Genomic DNA, 21,835 nt, shown 5'->3' with positions numbered 1-21,835 from the left:
ATTTAGTGTTTCTGACGTTTTTCGTTAGTCAGTTAACCCACTTTTAGAAATTTTTAACCTAACCTTTGTATGGGAGGTGGGCGTGGTTATTATCCGATTTCTTTAATTTTTGGACTGCATTAAGAAGTGGCTAAATGAAACGACTGCAGAAAGTTTGGCTTATAGAACTTTATTGATTTGCGAGATAAATACAAAGAACCTATTTGAGGGCGGGGCAACGCCCCATTCTCCAAAAAAATTACATCTAAATGTGCCCCTCCCTAATGCGATCCTGTGTTCCAATTTTTTTTAATATCTTTATGGCTTATCTTTATGGCTTAGTTATGACACTGTATAGATTTTCAGTTTCCGCCATTTTGTGGGCGTGGCAGTGGACCGATTTTGCATTTTCGAAAGCAACCTCCTCAGGGTGCCAAGGAACATATGTTCCAAGTTTCATTAAGATATCTTAATTTTTACTCAAGTTATCGCTTGCACGGACAGACGGACAGACGGACGGACAGACATCCAGATTTCAAATCCACTCGTCATCCTAATCATTTATATATATATAACCCCATATTTAACTCTTTTATTTCTTGGTGACACAAACAACCGTTATGTGAACAAAACTATGATACTCTGTGCAACATGTTGCGAGAGTATAAAAACTTTCATAATTAATTTAAAATTTGGCCTCGAAACACTATTTATAACTTTAAATTTTTGATTCTGTAAACGAATTACATTACTAAGAAAAAATTGTAAAAAAAAAACACGTGCATGAGTAATAAATTCAAGTCAGAGTATTTTAAATGATAAGCATAGACACCAATAAATAATTATTCAAAGTAATAAAATTATTACTAAATAAACTCAAAATATATGTATAAGAATATATATATTAAAAAAAAGATATATATAATATATATATATATATATATATATATATATATATATATATATATGTATATGAATGTATATCAACGAAAAAAATGTAATAAATCAAAGTAAATTCAAATTGATAAAAACTAAATTAACAGTAATTAAAACCAAGGACAGGAAATGCAATATGAGTTTGCGCCAAAAGCCAATTCACGCTGCACCAACCGGTATAAACATACATGCATACACACAAACATCTCTGCACAAAATTGCATTGCATTCCCACTTACCAACATTATATAAACATTTTACAGAAGGCGTTTGAAATTCGCAGAATTTCAGACAAACAGCATTCAAAACATTTTCATACATATGTACGAGTAAGTACGTGCGCACCAAGCAAGGCAGCAGGCAGGAAGTCAACAAGCACACGCACTGGCACATAAAGGCGGCTTGCCATATTTCTCAAACACAGGAAACTATTTGCTAAGCAGCTAAAGCGCCAAAGCAAACAATTTTGCGGCTGTAGCTTTTGCATTGAACTTGAACTTGACCCTTCCTTATGCATGTGTTCATGTGTATGTGTGAGCAACAAGTGGCTGCGATTGGTGATTGAGTGTAATGCTTGTTGCCGCGTCATGTATCGCACTATCAGTGACACACAGCACATAAAATCAACAAAATGTGGGCAAATATTTTTGAAATATATTTTTTCAGGAATGTACATAAATTCACTGCCAGACACAGACACTGCTGCTGGCAGCGATGAACTTGAAGATACAATGCGGCGTTTCGCTAAGAACACAAATGAATCGAAAAAACAGCAAATCACATTTTAAATCTGTATTAACATTTTCAGATTCTTAATCAAAAAGCCATAAAGTGCAATTAAAAAGAAAAAAAATTAAAATTTTTACGTTTTTCTATCTTACTTCTTATGCTGTCATAATTTAAGTGTGTTCAGTTATTTGCAGTATAAATGCCGAGGCGCAGACAAATATATAAATATAATAATAATAAAATAATTAAAATAAAATACTTCAGTAATATATAAGAATGCATACACGTACCAGTAATGTATAAACAAGGCGAATTAATGTGCGTATATATTATTTTGCGCGCAACAACAATAACAATTTTTGTGGCCCGGTGCCAAGTGAAATGAAATCGGAAATTAATGTATTCTTATGTGTATACATGATGCATTAGGACGTGGCTGGTGGTAGCCATGGTGGTCTAGAGTGCAAATATACATATGTATAAATGCATATTTTGGTTTGAAAGTGAATTTTTGCAGACAATAAAGAAGATAGAGAATATATAGGTAGAAAATAAAAATTCTGAGGCATTCTTATTATGAAATATTTTGTTTAAATATGTATTAGAATGTTCAATTAAAAACCAAAAAAAAAATTAAATTAATTATCTTAACAACAGTTTTAAAGTATTTTCGGACAATATACATAATTCTTCACGTAAGGTCTTTAATCTAGCAAAATCAAAATTTTTTGATAACTTTCATGCCTAGAATATCCGCCCATCTCCAAGATTATAAGATCTTTAAAATATTTGAACTCATTAAAAAGTAATAAAAAGTTAATTGTTTATTGTATTTTAAGAAGAATAAAATTATATTCTAGAAGTCATAATATAAAAGGAATATTAATTAAAGGGTCACATAGACTTTGTCGCATAAAAAAGGCCTATTTTCAATAGTTTTTTTTTCATGTAATTCAAAATTTTTTCTGTCTTCTAGATACATATTTAAAGAATAATTTCTGAAATTTTCAAAAAAAAAAAAAAACGTAAAACTCCTCCATTGCGACGTCATTTCCAGTGACCGCTCGGAAAAAAGGAGCGTCCGCGTTGTCAGCATAATTCCTGACAGGATCAGCCAAAATGAAAAAACAAAAATAAGTGTTTTAGGTTAGACCATAATCTCGTGCTTAAACGAAGGAAAGACAAAAAAAGTGAAAATTGGAATTTTGGCAGACATTTTTCCAAAAAAAAAAAAAATCGGTCAAATTTGCTTGACATGTTTTTTTTTTTGTTAAATAGTTGTAATTGAAAACAAAAAATCCTTCGTTCAAGCATGAGTAAATTGTATCTTGAACACCTGTTAAAAATTTCAACAAGATTGGTTGAGTAGTTTTTGAAAACATTTGACAACCTATTTTGAAAAACAGGTTCCAAGAAAAACGCATTTAAAGTTTTGAGTAACAATAATACCTGACTTGGAACGCACACCTTCAAAAGACTGTATCTCCGAAACTATTATTCGGATCGACTTGAAAATTTAGGACAATATTGTCCTATTATGAGATGTTGTAGAAATTAATAAGCCAAAAAACAAAAAATTGAATCCACGAAACCCATGTAACTCCTTAAGGCAATATTTGTTCAAGAAAGTACATATGACTCCTTCTTTCATACGAGATTTAATCAGAATTAGTTAATAATATGAGTTAAAATTTGTGATGCCTTCCTATAGTCTAACACACTCACATAACTCATACGCCATGGTGTCTATGATGAAAGTGGCAACAATATGTCCTTCTAAATTATGAAAAGCTCACATCACTATCACTTTAATTTAGGTTTGCATAATATTGTATAAAACATTTATATTTATTCACATTAACTTTCGCTTAATTCTATTTAATTAAAATCAACTAAATTTACATATTTTCTTTCCACAAGTAGGTGTGAGCTATATTGATGTACCTTTGTATGTATGTATATTCATCGAATATTTATATTTCGTATTAATATTAATATATATACATTTTACTGTTACACCTTTAACATTTTTCTAACTGCTATGTAAATAGACAGGGCATTTAGCGTTGCTATCTTTTTACTATAAATAGATGGAGGTTTGAATGCATGAAAGTAAATACGTCTATAAAGCAGGTGCTACGCACAATTGCAAACGCAATCAAGTGATTAGCAACGTTTTAACGCCTGAATTAGTGGCTTGTTTATATACGTGAGCACAGTGGCGAGGGAGCGTGTGAGGTAAATAATCACAGCAGCACGCTTATCAATACACACACACATGCATGCCTACATTTTCTAAGAGCCATTTAATACATTTGGAGGAGGATGTGAAAATTTCCGTAATTTTTCGCAAGCGAACTCACGAGTGGCACTTAACTGTGAATGAAACATTTGTTTGTGCAATAAAAAGTGCTGAAGTGTAATGTAAACATTTTAATATTTATATTTTCTCTATGGTTGAAATGAAATAGTTATTATGTAAATATTTGTTTTGAAATTTATTGAATTTAATAGTAATACCGCCAAAGCATACAATTGCACTTAGGCGTAACAAAAGTGATTTAGTACTTGAATCGAAAGTATAAAAATCGAAAACAAAATTACAATAGACAGGTCTCGCAGGTAAACGCGAACTACAACGAGTAATATTAATTCAAAAATAATAATTATCTCTGAGGGTTCAATCGCAGTAGCGCTTTAAGTTGCTTCTACCTCAAGTATGCATGTATTTATTGCATGACTGTAAATATGACGTGTACAAAATTCACTATTTGTTGAGAAGTGTCGTATGTGGTTGTGAAAATACCGTCTGGTGGACTAAGTGCAATATATAAAGTAGTCATAATACATATGTATCTACATATAATATTTATATGCATGTTTATACAGCTGAATGATTTTCTATGAGAACAATAAGAGACTTATGAAACTTTAAGCGTGATCTGTTAATTAGTACTACTGCAACAAATAGTTATGAGAAAGCTCATTCAGAAGGCGTGCGGTAATCATTGCATAGTGTCATTTTTATTTTGTTATTCAAACCTATATTTTACATTTCGACAATACAAGGGGTTACATGGGTTTCGTGGGTTAAAAATTTATCTTTTTGCTTATTAATTTCTTTATCATCTTCTTTTCTTTAACATCTCAAGAATATTATCCTAAATTTTCAAGTCGATTCGAATAATTGTTTCGGAGAAAGAACCTTTGGAAGGTGTGGCTTTGGCTCCAAGTCAGGTTTTATTATTACTCAAAACTTTAAACGCGTTTTTCTCGGAACCGTGTTTTTAAAGTCGGTTGTCAAATGTTCTCGAAAACTACTTAACCGATCTTGATGCAATTTTGTATAGGTGTTCGAGATACAATTTACTCATGATTGAACAAGGATTTTTTTCAATTATAACTATTACTATTACTAAAAAAACAAAATGTCAAGCAAATTTTACCGACATTTTTATTTTTTAGGAGAAATGTCTGGCAAAATTCCAATTTTTACTTTTTTGTCTTTCCTTCCTTCAAGCACTTATTTTTGTCTTTGCATGTTAGATGATCCTGTCAGGAATTTTTTTCCGAGGTGTCACCGGAAATGACGTCACAATGGAGGAGTTTTAATTTTCTTTTTGAAAATTTCAGAAATTATACTTTAAATATGTATCCCTAAGACAGAAAAAAGCTTGAATTAAATAAAAAAATTTTTGCATAGAAAAATATTGAAAATAAGCCCTTTTTTTAACCGAAAACCCATGTAAACACTTATATTCGTTTATGCTTAGCTAAACCTTCTAATAAGAGCTTAAATGTTCTTACATATGCGGGAGATCTGCAAGCAGAAAACAATTATTTTTGAATCTTACCGATTACTCAGTCTAAATTTAAGGACTTTCAAGTTTACGAAAACTACTAGTTCAAAATAGAAAGATGTTCCTCCCATAAACACAAACCGAGTTTGATTTTCCTCTGTTGCTTAATTTTATTTACTTATATAAAGAACTTCGACGTAAAGAACGGAGCTTATACAAATCAACCCTGCTTTCACATTCAAAATTGTGCTTTTCATATATATGTATATTAGGTTAGGTTAGGTTTTTGTTTTAAGGCACTGTATGTTTTGGCTCCACATCTTTAACGTTCTCATTTGAAAACAGTCATTAACTTAGATATATGTATGTACATATATCTTTAAAAATTTAGTCTTTGCAGTATTGCTTGAAGCGGGTGTTACACATACTATGAGTTGGAGTAATTAACGCAGTTTTGCTTCACTATTTATTAGTTTTATATTTCTATGCTGGTTGTTGAATGTGTAATATTATTATCTAGCCTAATTTTGAAAGAGAAAATATTTTTTTAAGAAAATTATACATATTCAAATATACCAAGTACATCATTAAATTTTAATAAACGGCTAGAGATGTGATAATTGACATAAATAAAGGTGAGCTCATACTAAAAACTTAGCTACATTTTCGAACTGAACTCAAGAATGATCGCTGTCGAGAAAAAAAGCTTCAAAGCAAAGATACCCCCACTTAAATGAAATAATGATACGCATGATAATGATTTTTTCGTCATTTTGACTTTTGTAGGCCTAAATTATTTCTATAAGTGTACATATGAATGTATGCACTCACATATAGTGAAATTGTCGGCGCGAAAATTAAATTAAAGCGCGAAATTTGACTGAAAGTGCGTTAAAATTTCATTGGTTCGACAGAAAAAATCTTTTAAAAAACTGCTATATATGCCAATGTAAAGTTCAACAAACCGTTGAACTAGAAAAAAGGCATGACTAAGAGGTTTATGGATATTTTACGAGCGTGATTGCGCGTACTCACTTGTATATTTGCTGTTGCTTTGCTTTTATTTGATCAGCTATTAAGTAAAGTCTTCGCAAATTCTGAGCTGAGTTTGCTGGACAAAATGAAGTTCATTGTGCTTTATGGGAACGAACAGACACACAGACATTCATGAGTTGATAAATGTATAATATGTACTCATATAATGATGTGTGTGTATGTCGACCGACTTTTTGGTAACCTTAAGGAACTATGCATTTAAATAAATCAATGAAAGCTAAACAGTTTCAAAGTGAAATTGTAGAAAGTTTATTGTTCGATTCAAGAAATAAAAAAATAAGTAAATGAAGGATCGAAACAAGTTTTCTTATATTTTAAAACGACAAATCTCAGTAAGAGTCCAAAATACGTGGCAAACTTGATTTCGAAGACGAAAGGAATCAGAACTTAACGAGATGGAACGAGAAGAAACGTATTTGCTGCTTAGAGAGCTTGAGGAAGAGTTTCAACTGAAACTTTCAAAATATTGCTCTGATAACTTAATACTTCATCTACGCTCCGAATTGCATTTAAATCAAATAATAAATTATTGCAATAATAAATTAAATTTTTTTGTATTATTTTTCAGCTTGACACCATTAAAATGCAAGCACAAAATACAAAAAATTCAGATCCTTGAAAAGCACTTATTTATTCCACTAGAGTTTCACTTTCAACCATTATGAATTCGTATTGCGTCACCTATTCTCATAATAGATATTCGCATAAAATGAATAAATAGTATCACCGACAATATAATATGGTAACTATGGCGCTGATTTGATGATCATGTCATAGTGCTAATAATAAAAGAATGCTGCACAAAAGCAAAATGGAAATTAAAACAAAATGCTAAATTACAAAAATAAAACAAAACAAAAAAAAATCACTTTTTTCTGCTAACGAAAAATGATACAAATTTTAAAAATAGTTGGAAAAGAAATGTGAAATATGAGCGTGAAAAATTTGCTAAGTGACTGAAACGAAATGTGACAGCATAAATTCAGCAATTTACTAGCGGGGAAATGACTAGTTGACAGAAATTAGGCATACGAGACATACAAATTGTAGAGTCGCGTTTAATGGCATTTGTGCATGTGTTTGTATCTCAAAATTTATTAGTGTGCTGATCATTTATAGTCTCGTATACAGAATATGGCACGCGCGATCAACTCTAGCTTTGCCATTTGTGTATGTTTAATTGTGATAAATTTGAAGGAATAAAACTAAAAGTGCTGACATTTTACAAACATTTGTACTCATGTGTCTCATACATACCTTTAGTGAAAGTAGCTGCAATAGAAAAGCACAAAATTAAGAGATTAGAATCATTTTTGAAATTATTACATGTAATAAATATATTTGATGAAGAGGTATTTAAATGTCATCGTTTAAAAAGTTCGCTTGGAGAAAGTATATGGATAATGTCAGATCTAAATATAGAGACGCTGGAATAATGATATCAAGTCAAATGTTCTGAATGGAAACTTAGAAATATTTCATAGATTGCTGTAGTTTTGGGATTAACAAGTATTTGGAAATTTGATTGAAGGAAAAGTTTTTCATGGAATAAATTAGCTGGCGGCTTAAAGCTCGAAAGATCTCAACCGAAATTCCAAACAAAAAATATTGTTCTGAGATAAAAAAATGATTATTATTTTTCTTAAATTTTTGTAATCTCATGAATAGGGATGTTCAAATAAGATCTGTCATATATGACAAGCACTCGGATACTTTTTTTTATTTTAATAAATATCATTAAATTTTGTAATCACAAAATTGCATAAAGTTTTCGTCTGCCTTACTTTTTTTATTGTAATTTATCGTTTGTGTCGAATTCAATTTTCATATTTTTTTGCTATGACAGTGAGTCAAGGTTGCTCATTTGTCATCTGTCACTTTTTGCCGGAGTTCAGTAGCTGCCAGTAATAATAAGCAATTGTTGCGACGATGTTGATTTTGTACAAAAAAATATTTAAAAAATCCAAAAAAAAAAAAATAACAATTTCATTAAAAATTATATAAATTGCGAAAAACTGATTTGGCATTGTACTCAAACCATTTTTGGTAGTTGATGCTGATATTCCTATTATTATTATTATTGCTGATGATGTAGTCAGTCAGTGTATGATATTTTTTTTTTTGTACAATTTACTTTGGAACAAGGCAGACATTTGGACACTTGAGTTAATTTTTGATTTCCTTTTATATAACTTAAGCACATGAGCAGCATAAGAATTAGTAGCAACATACATATAGTTTTGAGTAGTTTGGGTGGGTAGACAAATATTAGTATGCAAAACAAAAAATAAAAAAAAAAAATAAAAATAGAATATTCTTATATTAAACAAAATTGCAAATATAAGAAAAAAAATATAAATAATATTTTAAAGTAATTTATACAAATTTTCCAATCAATACTCCTTGCAAATCTCAAAGCAAAATGCCCATCAATTAATGTAAAAGCACTGGAAATCCGAAAACTCACACCTTTTCCGCTATTTGTTTATCTGTCAGCGGTGTTTAACTTACTTTACTCGCCATCTCTTTCGCACCTTTGCGTGCTGCCAGCTGTTGTGCACAGCGTTGCATGCGCACTTAATTTGACAGTTCGTGATAAATGAGTGCTGGCTAATTGTGCGCTTGTAAATAACAGGCGAACAGGTTAAACATACAAATTTTCTCAAATCTATTGGTTGTTATGGAGTAAGAAATTGAAAAGCAATGTGTATCCTGCATGTAACAATTAGCAGCGGAGAAAGTGAGTGAGTGTGCAATTTGTTAGTAAACTAAAAGGAAAATGTGTTGGAATAAAAGGTATTAAGTTGTTTTCTATATCTACTAGATTAGCTAACTGGAGTAAATGTTTTAGTTTAGAGAGCAACAGGAGAAGGTGAGGAAAGCCTTCGTATTATCAATAATCATTTTCGATTTCCTTGAGTAAATAATATTAGTAAAGAATTTTTAGTCAAAAATATAAAAAAACGTTTAGATCGAATCCAAACTTATAAATTTCAGTCCAAAATAATCATATGGGTTGTGAATATTGCTAAAGACGGTTAATGTCTTTCTTTACTCTAAGTCACTAGTGACTTTACTGAAAAACTATCAATTTTTAGACAACTCAGCAAGTTCTTTTCCGAAATGTTGTATCCATAATAATAAACTTGACTAGAATTGAGAAAAAAATCCAAAGAATGACAAAAAGGTTTATTTTAAAAATTTTAAATTTTGGAAAAATAAAGGTTTGGGAAAATATTAAAATGCAATTAAAAGCAACAAAACAAAAAACCAGAAACTTCCATTTTAATTGAGAGTCAATTAAAAACAAATCTTCCTCCTAAAGTAATAGCAAAGTCCAAAAAATATATATACCCATTTAAAAATCAATTTATATTAATGATTGATATGTATTTCTTCAATCAATATTTTGCAATCAACAATTATTAAAAGATAATTAAACATCTGTCATAGTATCTCCAGATAACAACGAATCAAATTTATTGCTACATCCATATCTAATATTTCGTGGCGCACAAATTGAACGACTTTACACCGCTTCGACTTTTACCGAAGAGAGTTTGTTGTTGTTGTACGCTGTTTACGTGATGGCCATATCTGTCACAAGGCTGTCACTGATTTACGCTAGTGTGACGTTTTAATGATCACATCAGTGTTTAAAAATAGTTTGCACATATTATTTGTATCATTGGCACGTCTACATATGTGTATATGAATATAGATATGGAAGTGCATAGGTGTGTAGCCTGGCTGTGTTTTACTCATGTTTGCAGTCACACCAGCGCAATCAATACATAACATCATGTCGACATGACAAACGTTTAAGGCATGCAACAATGCGTCATTTGCTTTCGACTCTTTGAACGTCATCAATTTTCAAGTGTCAAAGTGACTAGATATTTTTTTAAAGATTGTAGTTTTTTTCCTAAATCTAATATTGAATGCAACAGTGGAAAAAATCGACAAGTCAGCAAATAACTTTGTTCGTAAATCGATACGCAACGGAGCTCGGAGCTGATTAATGCACTGTGGCTTTTCGTTTATATTTTTTCATATACAACTCAACTCATATATATGTATATAAGTAATGAAACCACAAAAGCCGGCAAAAAGTAACTTCATACTTCTACCAACACTCACACCTGCACATATATACACATACATACATACATATATATTTGTATATAATTAGCAATATGCAGGTATGCAACTACCCACAAAACTACACACTCCCACCTGCCAATACACCGTTAAATAGTTGCATCATTCAGCAGTTGTAACAAAAAAAACTCACACACACTCACTCACATACAAGGAGTACATATGACAATTGTCATGTGTCACGAATTGTCACTGAGGCGACATTTATCTATTTAAGTAGCGCACTACTCACTGTTGCAACGGACCTGTTGCTGGCTAACATTTTATTATTGTTGTTGTTGAATAATGTAAACTGGCGGCGCACTCATTAAATGTCATTAACACTTTTTTATACATGTTTTGTGTTGTTGTTGTTATTATTGTTGTTGTTGTTGCTGTGATTGTCGCTACTCTTGTTTGAAAAATTAACACTGTGTACATTTATCATTTCTGTCTGACTGTTTGCATTGCATTTACTTAAATAAATGGCAATTAATGCCACTTCTTGCAAACTTTTTTTGTTTTGTAAAATGTCACAAAATAACAAAAACAACAATAATAATTATTATATAAATTCAATAAATATTTGCAGTAGCGAAATTGATATTCAGCTCGGTTATAGCGTGATAATTGGCTATTCTAATGAGGATATATTGTGGGATCACATATTTGTGTTTAGAATTTAGCATATTTAAAAGTATTTCCCGAAATGGTTGGAAAGATCTGTTACTTAAAGTTAACGAGTTACAAAACCTACAGTATAAGTTAAAACAAATTAAAAATAAAATAAAATTTTAAATAAAACAAAATATAAGCCGGTGTGATCTTAGAAGTTGCCATTTTGAAAGCAATTCTCGTCCCTATCGTCAAAAAACTGGAAAAGTAGATTTCCACAAGCTTTTCTTGAGACGAATTCTTCACTATCAAAATCATTCTCCACAGACAGGAACTGGTAGTTATTACTTGATGCCAGATCCGAACTACAAAGTGGTTGCATAAGAACCTACCAACCAAGTTCCCGAAGCTTCTGGGGAGTCACCATAGAAGTGTGTGACCTGGTGTTCTACTGATGGAACCTCTTCTAGTGGTCTAAGCCGCTCATCTGGGCGCTTGCTTCCTTCAGACGATCTAATTGTTGAGAGTAAAGTTCTGGATTAAGAGTTTCGGCGTAAGAGAGTAGCTCATAATAGATGATTCACTGGGAGTCCCACCAAAAACATAGTAAAATCTTCTTAACATTCAATTCGGGATTGACCGCTGTTTGCGAAGCCTAACTGTGATGGGATCACGACCGTTTTCGTTTGATGTTGTTCTAAGTGTAAAAGTGTCCAAGCGCTTTGTCAAATCGTGAGGATCATTTGATCCGTTAGGAGTATTCGAGTGCCACAAAGAACAGTTGTGAGCTGTCTAAGGGAGATTATCTGTAGTCGTAGAGATCTGCCCCTTGACCTAACCTATTTAAGTGATCACCAGAAACCATCTGCTTCGGAAATGGATCGATCTTGTTGCAATGCGGCAACGATCCGCAAAATAATAATGCGGCCATGTGGTTTTGAACTCGTGTGGTACCCATACACCGAGCTTCTTTTTGTATCCAACCTTATTCAAATGGCACCAAACCCTTTTTTATGCTTTCAAAATTAAAAGCTTAACTCATATCCAGTACCTACTGTATTTTGCATACATAAATTTATAATTACACATCACTTTTCCATTGCAGTTGGCATGACTTGAACTCAAAAACTGTAATTACTTGGCTTTCTTTGAACCAAATTTCAGTGTTAATTATAATGATTTGACCTCAGCGTTGGATAAAAATGAATTGTTTAACACTTTTCATTTAAAGCGCATATGTATTAATAAATACATTTTACTTTCATTTCAGCGGGTAAGCAAGCAAAAAAACGGGCATTGTATGTACGTTGAACTTATGCTTTCATTCATTTGCAGATTTCTGCTAAATCTTTCACATCAAACATCAATAGCTCAGTAAAAAAAATTGGCTAAGCGTGCATGTTACCCTACAAACCAAATGAAGTAAGCGCGCGCAGAAAAACAACAAAGTTAATAATCATTATAACCATAAGCGATCGACGTAAGTAAATACATATGTATATATGTATATAACTATATGTATTTGCATACAATTTTGTAGCATGCTGGCTTGCTTTTTGCCAAAGTCTACAACCAGTTTTAACGGCATTGAAATTAACATACGCGCGAGTTCATTCAAAATTCACAGGTACGCAAACAAATATACGCATGTTACTATATACAAAGTGATATACATATATATCATATATGCTTGCGCGAAAACGTTATGTGGATCTGCTGGTGTGAGTAATCCAAAAATCATACGATTTTAGGGTTTGAAAGAAAAGAGAAACATATATATTTACATATACATATATGTGTAGTTATTTATATGTATATCTAAACCAAATATAACAACAAATCATTTTGCCAACGGAAGCAACAGCTTTAAAACCGGAGTTTGACGAATAAATTTAGAAAAGGCAAAATGAGTTTGTCTGCTCGCACACAAACTCACTCGCATGTATAAATTGAGCATATTTATGTAGATAAACATATATACATATATTTACTGTCTCTGGAAGAAGAATTGTATTCGCAGAATTGCCAAAAAAGAAAATGTTAAACATATTTAAATAAATTGCCGTAAGCACTCTTCAAACAGACACGAAATATAACTTAGAAATCCACTTACACCTACATAGACACAAGTGTTAATATATGTGTATATATTGCGCTTATGCGCAAACTGGCTCTTCATTCATTCCACTTTTCTTTACACAAAATTCACAAATACACTATACATATATCTGTACACTCTCATCTGTGCATTGTTTGTGCAAAGTTTATTATTTTGCCACTTAACGTGTCGCCGGCTTAATTCAGCAGCTTTAAAGTGCGTTAGTTTAAATTTTGCATAAAATTTGTGGCAAACGTGTTCTCAGCTCCGAATGTATATAATCATGCAGCACTGAAAGTAGACTACTTACTTTGTACTTTGTTTGGCAATATTTTTTCACTAATTTGTTTTTGTAGTTACTTTTTTCTGCTATTTTTTGGGAATCTTCATACAACGTACTCATTGAGCAAATTAGCACAGCGGCGGCAAACTGTGTGGAGAAATGCTTAATTTCAGCGAAACACAGTCGGATCGTGCAATGGGAACTCGTTAAACCACCACGAAATTGACGGGATTAGGTCAATGTTATTAAAAACAACAGTTTATATGTATGTATGTTGGTAAATCGCATGTGTCATATGGTTGCATGCGTTGTCAAAAAATAATGATTTTTTTTTTAAGCTCAGGGTTGTAAACAGCCAAACAGCCAGGTGTGGCTGTGACAACTTTCAGCTGCTGTTTTTGTATTAGCTTTTTGAAAAACCGTAGACACATAATGCACATCTGCGCATGCGCAAACGGAAATCATCAGTTTGATGCGCTTAAAGATCGTTTACATATACATAAACACTTCAAAAATAATTATAGAATGTCAAAAATGTTTTACAGTTATGTATGTACACATAGGTTTTTTGTTCGAAGTGCATATGTGTGGTTCAAAAAATAGGTGTAATTTCCGTTTTTTGAAAAAAAAAAAAATATTCGTTCGTCTACATGTTGTCACCTTCAAAATAGTGAAATTTTAATTTTTACAATTCCCGTTATTTTTTTTTTGAACACAGCAAACCAATATTAGCTTCGAACACATAGAAGACTAGGAACCCTTCTAGCTCAACAGGATGATAGAATCATATCGGGAAAGATTTTAAGTACCTAGACCAGTAGATTTGACTTTGTTAGACTACAATGCATGGGGGTACGTCAAGTACCGTCAAGGCCATTAGATTTGGACCATTTATCCCAGCAACTTGTGGGCAGTTCGATAACAACATTAGTAGCGCTATTGACGAAATAAGGTCGGCTATGCTGAAAAAGTCCTGTCAACATCAATCGAGAGGGTGGTCTTCATAAGATACAGTTACAGACCGAGATCTACTCAAACCTTCAAACTAACTACAAACCAAAATAGAGTTAATAAATCCGAAATACTAACAATTTCATTATTTTTCTTCTGTTCGACTTGAATTATATGTTTTACATCTCCAACAAATTCAAAAGGGCATCTTCACAGTTTAATACTGCGACTTTTTATGGTAGTTGGAAGCTTTTAAATTGGTCTTGGGGGGAACAATGAAATAAAATATCGAAAATTTTGTCCGTAGTTTATACCATCGCTCTGTAAAACCAATATTGACTTATACTTGACAAGCTATTAACACGTTGACTGCCAAGGCCATTTTCTGAAAACTGTCCAAAAATGACATTTTGATTTTGTCACATTATATTACTAAAAACTCTATTTCTAGATCATTGGTATCATCAAAAATCAAATATGATGTTTTTTTATGGAGAAAACGGACCTACGAGTTATCTCGTAGTTGGCGTCTGGGAAAGAACGCTACGAATTATATCTTAGTAGGTAGGCACTTCTGTCCAGCCTGTCCAGAGAAGCCAGCCCTTTGTGTGGGAAATTGTTTTAAAAACTACCACAAATAATAATATATTGCTTTATTTATTGTATTTGAGTTTTTATTTTCCCAGAAGCCATTTATCGATACTACACAAAAAGTGGTAGTTTTAGGTAGTACGAGATAACTCGTAGTTGGCTTCCTGGAAGGGAAAACATACTACGAGTTACCTCGTAGTTGGCAGTCAACGTGTTAAGTCACTTTGGGGGCTTAAATATATGATAAAAGTTATATTTTGAATATATGTACATTCATATTTAAATCCCCGAAAGCAATTGAACCCCGTTATATGACTCTCAACCGCCTAGTTGATGTACTCAAATACTTAAGTATAAAGTACAATGACCAATTGTAAAAAGTCAACTCTACATTTCCACTAAATTGTATTAATTTACCACATTTGCCTTGAGCTACACAATCAAATTATTTATGTATAATGGAAATTAGAACGAATATGGGCGCTCAAAGAGAGATCAGCTCAATTTTCATAAAAAAAAATAAAAACGAATTTTACAAAACCCATTTAACTGCCATACAATTCAATTAGGCGACATTTGATCAATAATTCTCGATGTACATATACATATAAGTATACTCGTACAATTGCACTTGCAATAAAGAATACTTGAATTGAGTTCAATCAAACGAACCAAAGGCGAACGATAAAGTGCAGCTGAACGACAATTGGAGGAGGCCTACAGGCGAACACGTGTTATGTGCCTATTAGCAGCAGCTGATCGTAATATAAATGATAATTTTACTGATCGCTTTTCATCTCTTGCATGCGGTAGCAACTACAACAAATGCTACAATAGTCAAACAACAAAAGCGCAAAAGTGATAATAAAAGATAAAAAAGATGTGGCATATCAACAGTAAAAAAATAAAATACATATTTACATATATATAAGTATGTAATTAGGTGCAAAAGATATCTCTGGTGCGTTGTAAATGTCGCAGTGTTGCATTACATAAATGAGTTTTAAATGAATTTGCATGCATTGTTGTGGAGGAACTGTTGAGTTGGGTGGCACGCCTATTAAATTTCATTTACAACTGTTTCATTGTTGTTGTAATTCTTTTTACTCTTCTTTTTATTTATTTATTTTTTTAATTTAACAAAGAGACATTCAAGTGACTGATGAACTGTTTGGTTAGATCGTTTTGTTGTCATCGCCGTTGACAATTGACCAACCGTTCCATGTTCACTGTATAATCCATGTCAATTGTGTTGCATCAAATATATGTTTGTGTATGCACTAGTGGCTGGACAATCAATGCATGCACGACTGCGTGAACCATTGGTCCAATGCAGTTGTGAGTGAACGGCGGTAGGCGTACACTACAGACAACTACATCAACTTATTTTAGTTTTCAACTTTTATTTTTAAGTTCTGTTTTTACTATTTTTAATACTACAACAACCGCAATGCATTTGTGTGCACTGCAGAATGTCCCAGTTTGCCACATAGAATTGTGTCTCTGTGTCAGGCTTTGTATCGCCCGCGTGCGGATATAGCAAATGATCGCCGTAAGGTGAGCAAACCGCCATAAATTGTCTAAGCGGCAAGGTGGAGGCTGGCGACGGTGGCGATACATTGTACCAATTGACGCGTGCTATACTGGCTCTGACAGCTTACGTATAAATTGTGCATTGTAAATCACAGTTGTTGATTGGAACATGTTTTTTGTCCATGTTTATGTGTGTGTGTGCTTTTTGTATGCTTAACAAACTGCATTTTGCATATGATTATTTCACTATTGTCACTATTTTGCATCAATAGTCTGCTGGTGGCTTGCAGTAATTCAACTGATTTAGAAATCCATGTATGAGGCATACAAATGAGGTAACGGTAAGTTTTTGTCGTGTCTCAGACAAATGAAGATCACTGAAGTTCAATGGATTAATCAAACTAGGCTGAGGAAAACATGTGATCCGTGAATAACTTACAATTGTACTTATACACTTATGAAGACTGAATTTAAAAGGAAGTGTTTTTAGATTTCTGATTATTATTAACACTCTTAACCCTGGACGGTCATCCTTTTTTTTTGTACATTAACGTCATCCTTCGTCAATATGACGACGACTTATTTCAAATCTATTTTCAGCAGGATGTGAGTCGAAATAATGAACGCGTTTTATTTTTTTTATTTATTTATTTCATTATTAATAAATACAAGTCAAAAATAAAAAGGAAAATTTTATTCTTTTAACTTAAAATTAATAATTCACAGTCTTCTAAAAATATATTTACAGTGAAAATAAAATAGTTCGTAGTCATTTTGACGAAGGATGACCGTCTAGGGTTAAATGGAAGCGTAACTGACCAGTTGTGTTAGATGTTGACTGTTTGCAGTTCCTTTAACGAGGTTTAATACAAAATAAATAATTATCTCTATGAGTTCTCTTAGTAAGTTCGCTCGCTCACCAAATATAAAAAAAATCTTTATTTTTTTTTTTAAATTATGTTCTATATCGATCCAAAAAACATTTTTATGTTATTGATATAATTCTACAAATCACATTACTAAATTAAATATTCATGTCGAGAAATTTTGGATACTGTATTTGATGCTGTACTTTTTCTCTGAGAAATCTTGGATTGGTAGAAGTGAAATTTTTTAAATATTTTGGTTGAAAATAATAGCAATCATATGATGATTTGGATGATTTGGAATGTCCTAAATGAAAATCCATTTTCCATAAGCTATTGAAAAAGATTCAATGGGAGAATCATTACCAAATGGTTTAACCAATTTGAAAGTTGTACAAGTGCGAGGTCATTTAATTTCGATTTAATTTAAATTTTCATTAGTCCTTTCGTTCAATATTTCCAACAAGTTTTTCTACCATTTTCAGCCCATATCAAAACAAACACCACAAGAACCTTTGAATATATAATATGAATCGAGAAAATCAGTGGGAAACCCCTGTATAGGAAACTGTTACAAGATATATGTAGATTTAAACGGTATATTTTAATGATCATGGAATCAACTACATAATTAATTAGTATTAGTAATGTTTTATATTTTTCAATATTTAATTAGTTTTCTTAGTATTTTCATTGCCTTTGGTCTGAATGTATGAAATAGTCACCTGTCATTAATTGCTTGGGACTTAAAACTACTAACCCATATTGGAATTCATTCATTGTTAATTAAAACTTATTTCGTTGTAAATACACTTAATCAAATAGCGAGTATAATGTCGCAATCTTTCTGAGTATTTCAAAAGCATTTTCAACTCAATTATAATTAAAGTAATTGCTTTTTTTCTTCTCGAGTTGATTATAGGAAATAAATATGTAAGTAATTATTATTAATAACAGTTATTTTTATAGTTAGTTATGTTGGATAAAAAATAAAAATAAATAAGTATTGTTTTTTGAAGATCCAAATAAACATGGGAGTGAGGCAATAAGATAAACAAATATTTTTAGTGACGCAATTAGCCAAAAAATTAGCACAATACTTTAAACAAATATATAAAGATTAAATTATACATATTTATATTCCTTCTCTCTTTTTTAACGCAAAGCGACAAGCAAAGGCTGAGGCTGATCGACTTCGCCGGGGCCCGAAATATGGTCATCTGTAGCACTAGATTCCAGCATAAGAAAATCCATCAAGCTACTTGGCTGTCCCCGGATCGAATCACTCGCAACCAGATCGATCATGTTGTGATAGATGGACGACATGTCTCCAGTGTTTTTGATGTCCGTACGCTTCGTGGTCCCAACATCGACTCGGACCACTATCTTGTAGCAGCTAAGATACGCACCCGCCTCTGTGTAGAAAAGCGCACACGTCAACAAACACAAGGAAGGTTCGACATCGAGAAGCTGCAATCACAACCGACAGCCGAACGATTTTCTACTCGACTTGCACTCCTGCTCTCTGAGAGCACTCATCAGCATCTCGGTATAAGGGAGCTGTGGGACGGCATATCAAACTCCTTACGTACAGCTGCAACCGAAACCATTGGCTTTCGGAAAAGCCAAAAAAACAGCTGGTATGATGAGGATTGTCGTCTCGCAGTGGAGAGAAAACAGACTGCCTACCTCGCAATGTTGCGATCGACCGCAACACGAGCGGGATGGGAAAGATACCGAGAGCTGAAGAGGGAAGCGAGACGCATTTGCAGAAAAAGAAAGAAAGAGGCAGAAATGCGTGAGTATGACGAGCTTGACAAGCTGGCCGACAGGGGTAATGCTCGAAAATTTTACGAAAAGATCCGGCGACTAACTGAAGGTTTCAAGACCGGAGCACACTCCTGTAGGACCCCCAGCGGTGATCTAGTGGTTGATGACCAGAGTATACTGTGTTTGTGGAGGGAACACTTCTCCAGCCTGCTGAATGGCAGTGAAAGTACAACACCAGGAGATGGCGAACCCGATTCCCCAATCGACGACGATGGAATAGATGTTCCATTGCCCGACCGTGAAGAAATTAGAATAGCAATTACCCGCTTGAAGAACAACAAGGCGGCGGGGGCCGATGGATTGCCGGCCGAGCTATTCAAATACGGCGGCGAAGAGCTGATAAGGTGCATGCATCAGCTTCTTTGCGAAATATGGTCGGAAGAAAGCATGCCCGACGATTGGAATCTCAGTGTGCTCTGCCCAATCCACAAAAAGGGAGACCCTACAATCTGCGCCAACTATCGTGGGATAAGCCTCCTTAACATCGCTTATAAGGTTCTATCGAGCGTACTGTGTGAAAGACTAAAGCCCACCGTCAACAAACTGATTGGACCTTATCAGTGTGGCTTTAGACCTGGAAAATCAACAACTGACCAGATATTCACCATGCGCCAAATCTTGGAGAAGACCCGTGAAAAAAGGATCGACACACACCATCTATTTGTCGACTTTAAAGCTGCTTTCGACAGCACGAAAAGGAGCTGCCTTTATGCCGCGATGTCTGAATTTGGTATCCCCGCAAAACTAATACGGCTGTGTAAGTTGACGTTGAGCAACACCAAAAGCTCCGTCAGGATCGGGAAGGACCTCTCCGAGCCGTTCGATACCAAACGAGGTTTCAGACAAGGTGCTATCGTGCGACTTCTTTAACTTGATGCTGGAGAAAATTATAAGAGCTGCAGAGCTAAATAGAGAAGGTACAATCTTCTACAAGAGTGTACAGCTCCTGGCGTACGCCGATGATATTGATATCATCGGAAACAACACCCGCGCCGTTAGTTCTGCTTTTTCCCGCCTGGATAAGGAAGCGAAGCGAATGGGTCTGGTGGTGAACGAGGACAAGACGAAATATCTCCTGTCATCAAACAAACAGTCAGCGCATTCGCGTCTTGGCTCCCACGTCACTGTTGACAGTCATAACTTTGAAGTTGTAGATAATTTCGTATACCTAGGAACCAACATTAACACCGATAATAATGTCAGCCTTGAAATCCAACGCAGAATCACTCTTGCCAACAGGTGCTACTATGGACTGAGTAGGCAATTGAAAAGTAAAGTCCTCTCTCGACGAACAAAAACTAAACTCTACAAGTCCCTCATCATTCCCGTCCTACTTTATGGTGCAGAAGCGTGGACGGTGTCAACATCCGATGAGACGGCACTAGGAGTTTTCGAGAGAAAGGTTTTGCGGAAGATTTACGGTCCCTTAAACATTGGCAACGGCGAATACCGCAGAAGATGGAATGATGAGCTGTATGTGTTGTTCGACGACATAGACATAGTCCAGCGAATAAAAAGACAGCGGCTACGCTGGCTGGGTCATGTTGTTCGAATGGATGAAAGTGCCCCAGCTCTGAAAGTTTTCGATGCAGTACCCGCTGGTGGAAGCCGAGGAAGAGGGAGACCTCCACTCCGGTGGAAGGACCAGGTGGAGAAGGACCTGTCTTCACTTGGTATTACCAATTGGCGCCAAACCGCCAAAAGGAGAGATGCGTGGCGCACTGTTGTGGACTCGGCTATAACCGCGTAAGCGGTTTCTACGCCAGTTAAGAAGAAGAAGACAAGCAAAGTCATTGATAATTACACCTAGAACTGCCGCATTGAATAAGGTTCTACTGTCATTTGTAAGAGATATACTCGTGTTCACGTCACTGTAATATTAACTTTTCAGCAGTTCAATGCTAATTGACTGCAACAGATCAATTAGCACCGCACTAAAGACCTTCACTCTACCTCGCTAGCCAGCACTGCAGTTAGAAATGTCGAGTAAAGTTATATAGTTTGTGATTTTTAAATGAAATCAAGTAGTTTATGTGCACTCAAAACGGTTAGTCGTTATGGAAAAACTATTATACATATATTTTTTTTTAAATTTTATACATATAATTTTTTTTTTATATTTTTTATTATGTCTACAATTTTGCTTCCGCCGTTTTTTTTTTTTTTGAAAAATTAAGGCTTTTTCTTGTATAAAAACGGTTACAAATGTCGATGAGCTTCAGCCGGACTTTTCTTGGAATTAAAAAAGAGAAGCAAAATTTCCCGCAAATGTCGAGAATTCGGCTCAAAAAGTGACATTTTCAGTTGGGAATAAGTTTGAGATGCAAACAGATCTCTACAAATATTTTGTTGATAAAAATATCCAAGATCGATATAAAAAAAATCGATTTTAATACGGTCAGTGCTTGACCGTAGAGACATCTATTGG

The 21,835-nt window shown here is 33.7% G+C and overlaps 1 protein-coding gene across 6 annotated transcripts in view; it reads right to left on the bottom strand.

Moving 5' to 3' along the window:
- The window catches only part of Shoc2_2 (Leucine-rich repeat protein SHOC-2), a 62,455-nt gene that overhangs the window by 11,233 nt on the left and 29,387 nt on the right, over positions 1-21,835 (bottom strand). For 5 of the 6 annotated variants that reach the window (XM_054233447.1, XM_011179645.3, XM_011179647.3 and 2 more), the window contains exon 4: positions 7,758-7,772. The exons of the other annotated variant lie outside the window; for it this stretch is intronic. The gene's annotated coding sequence lies outside the window, so the exon portion shown is untranslated. The remainder of the gene's footprint in view (positions 1-7,757; positions 7,773-21,835) is intronic. 6 annotated transcript variants of the gene reach the window in all.

The sequence above is a fragment of the Zeugodacus cucurbitae genome, chromosome 6, assembly GCF_028554725.1.
Source record: "Zeugodacus cucurbitae isolate PBARC_wt_2022May chromosome 6, idZeuCucr1.2, whole genome shotgun sequence".
NCBI classification, from domain to species: domain Eukaryota; kingdom Metazoa; phylum Arthropoda; class Insecta; order Diptera; family Tephritidae; genus Zeugodacus; species Zeugodacus cucurbitae.
The sequence above is the reverse complement of the archived record's forward strand: the minus strand, read 5'-3'. Positions and strand labels throughout refer to the sequence as shown.